At 38.4% G+C, this 2,672-nt stretch overlaps 1 non-coding gene across 1 annotated transcript; it reads left to right on the top strand.

Annotated features, from left to right (window-relative positions):
* Nucleotides 1–1,076: 1,076 nt before the first annotated feature.
* On the top strand, nucleotides 1,077–1,184 carry LOC130984240 (small nucleolar RNA R71). The gene has a single exon (XR_009088187.1). It is a non-coding gene; the product is annotated as a small nucleolar RNA R71 (small nucleolar RNA).
* The last annotated feature ends 1,488 nt before the right edge of the window (nucleotides 1,185–2,672 follow it).

Raw genomic sequence — 2,672 nt, 5'->3', positions numbered from 1 at the left:
TCATCCAGTTCTTTGGTGAGCAAGGGAAGTTCATCTTCCCAAGTCTCATTTCCAAATAACTTGTCATTTAGCTTCATGATTGCTCCAAGATATTTAGCAACTTGCTCTTCAGTGACATACTCATCCTCTTCAGAGGAAGAATACTCATCAGAGCTCATGAAAGGTAGAAGTAAGTCCAATGGAATCTCTATGGTCTCATTTTGAGCCTCAGATTCCCATGGTTCCTCATTGGGGAACTCAGAGGAGATTGGTGCACGCCCATTGAGGTCTTCCTCAGTGGCGTCCACCTCCTCTCTTTCCTCTCCATATTCGGCCATGTTTATGGCTTTGCACTCTCCTTTTGGATTTTCTTCTGTATTACTTGGGAGAGTACTAGGAGGGAGTTCAGTAACTTTCTTGCTCAGCTGACCCACTTGTCCTTCCAAATTCCTAATGGAGGACCTTGTTTCAATCATGAAACTTTGAGTGGTCTTTATTAGATCAGAGACCATTGTTGCTAAGTCAGAAGTACTCTGCTTAGAACTCTCTGTCTGTTGCTGAGAAGATGATGGAAAAGGCTTGCCATTGCTAAACCTGTTTCTTCCACCATTATTGTTATTGAAACCTTGTTGAGGTCTCTCTTGATTCTTCCATGAGAAATTTGGGTGATTTCTCCATGAAGAATTATAGGTGTTTCCATAGGGTTCTCCTAGGTAATTCACCTCTTCCATTGAAGGGTTCTCAGGATCATAAGCTTCTTCCTCAGATGAAGCTTCCTTAGTACTGCCAGGTGCATTTTGCATTCCGGACAGACTTTGAGAAATCAAATTGACTTGTTGAGTCAATATCTTGTTCTGAGCCAGTATGGCATTCAGAGTATCAATCTCAAGAACTCCTTTCTTCTGACTAGTCCCATTGTTCACAGGATTCCTTTCAGAAGTGTACATGAATTGGTTATTTGCAACCATTTCAATTAGTTCCTGAGCCTCTGTAGGCGTCTTCTTCAGATGAAGAGATCCTCCAGCAGAGCTATCCAAAGACATCTTGGATAGTTCAGAGAGACCATCATAGAAAATACCTATGATGCTCCATTCAGAAAGCATGTCTGAGGGACATCTTCTGATTAATTGTTTGTATCTTTCCCAAGCTTCATAGAGGGATTCTCCATCCTTCTGTCTGAAGGTTTGGACTTCCACTCTAAGCTTACTCCATCTTTGAGGTGGAAAGAACTTTGCCAAGAAGGCATTGACTAGCTTTTCCCAAGAGTCCAGGCTTTCTTTAGGTTGAGAATCCAACCATATTCTAGCTCTGTCTCTTACAGCAAAAGGGAATAGCATCAGTCTGTAGACCTCAGGGTCAACCCCATTAGTCTTGACTGTGTCACAGATTTGCAAGAACTCAGCTAAAAACTGATGAGGATCTTCCATTGGAAGTCCATGGAACTTGCAATTCTGTTGCATTAGAGACACTAATTGAGGCTTAAGCTCAAAGTTGTTTGCTCCAATGGCAGGGATAGAGATGCTTCTCCCATAGAAATCAGGAGTAGGTGCAGTGAAGTCACCCAGCACCTTCCTTGCATTGTTGGCATTGTTGTTGTTTTCGGCTGCCATGGGTTCTTCTTCCTTGAAGAATTCGGTCAGGTCCTTAACAGAGAGTTGTGCCTTAGCTTCTCTTAGCTTTCGCTTCAAGGTTCTCTCAGGTTCAGGGTCAGCTTCAAAAAGAATGCCTTTGTCTTTGCTCCTGCTCATATGAAAGAGAAGAGAACAAGAAAAATGTGGAATCCTCTATGTCACAGTATAGAGATTCCTTGAAGTGTCAGAGGAAAAAGAAAAATAGAAAGAAGAAGGAGAAGAAGAATTCGAACTTTAATTAGATAAGGTTCGAATTGTGCATTGAGAAGGAGTGGTACTCCATAAATAGAAGGATGTGAGAAGGAGGGAAGAGGATTTTTCGAAAATTAATTAGAAAGATGTTAAAAACATTTTAAAAATTGATTGATAATTTTCGAAAATTGAAGTTGGAAGAGAAATCAAGTGATTTTTGAAAAAAGATTTTGAGATTAGAAGTTAACAAGATTTGATTGAAAACTATGTTGAAAAAGATGAGGTTAAGAAGATATGATTAGTTTTAAAGAGATGTGATTGAGAAGATATGATTTGAAAACCATTTTAAAAAGATATGTTTTGAAAAACAATTTTAAAAGATTTGATTTTGAAAATTAGTGACTTGCCTAACAAGAAAAGATATGATTCAAACATTAAACCTTTCTCAACAGAAAAGGTAACAAATTTGAGATGTTCAATCAAATCATTAATTGTTAGGAAGTATCTAAAAAATAAGGAAAGAAATTGATTTTGAAAACATTTGATTGAAAAGATATGATTTGAAAAAGATTTGATTTTGAAAAACTTTGAAAACTTGAAAAAAATTGATTTTGAAAACAAAATCTTCCCCCTAGCACCATCCTGGCGTTAAACGCCCAGAATGGTATACATTCTGGCATTTAACGCCCAAAATGCTACCTCTTTGGGCGTTAAACGCCCAACCAGGTACCCTGGCTGGCGTTTAAACGCCAGTCTGTCTTCTTCACTGGGCATTTTTGAATGCTCAGCTTTTTCTGTATAATTCCTCTGCAGTATGTTCTGAATCTTCAATTCTTTGTATCATTGACTTGAAAAGACACAAATTAAAAA

The sequence above is a fragment of the Arachis stenosperma genome, chromosome 5 (assembly GCF_014773155.1).
Source record: "Arachis stenosperma cultivar V10309 chromosome 5, arast.V10309.gnm1.PFL2, whole genome shotgun sequence".
Classification (NCBI taxonomy): Eukaryota; Viridiplantae; Streptophyta; class Magnoliopsida; order Fabales; family Fabaceae; genus Arachis; species Arachis stenosperma.
This window is presented reverse-complemented; position numbering and strand designations above follow the sequence as displayed.